Raw genomic sequence first — 398 nt, 5'->3', positions numbered from 1 at the left:
GCTCCGAGAATAAATACTATTATCTATTTTTGATAAGACTGGTCTCTGTCTATTTTATGCAAATTAGAATCTTACAAATTCTCATAAAATAGAATAAGTGAATTCAATTAATGAAAACATATTGGAATAATGAAATTATACCAACATTCATCAAAACTGAAAATTGCAGTAATGTCTCAATCAACTGAGAATGCAAGTGACTCTCCTGATGCGATGTTCCTGAACTAGAATGAACTTCTGTGTGTATTCAACGCTGTACTACACTGCATATAAGTATAATAGCAGAAAGGAGATGTAGGCCCTACCTTTCCCATAATGCCCCCTCCTGCACAGCCTGGCACTGCAGCTGGCCCCTCATGTAGGCCTTGGCATCATGGGTGAAGGCAGTAATGGTTGCC

This window comes from Oncorhynchus tshawytscha, linkage group LG14 (genome assembly GCF_018296145.1).
Source record: "Oncorhynchus tshawytscha isolate Ot180627B linkage group LG14, Otsh_v2.0, whole genome shotgun sequence".
NCBI classification, from domain to species: Eukaryota; Metazoa; Chordata; class Actinopteri; order Salmoniformes; family Salmonidae; genus Oncorhynchus; species Oncorhynchus tshawytscha.
The sequence above is the reverse complement of the archived record's forward strand: the minus strand, read 5'-3'. Positions refer to the sequence as shown.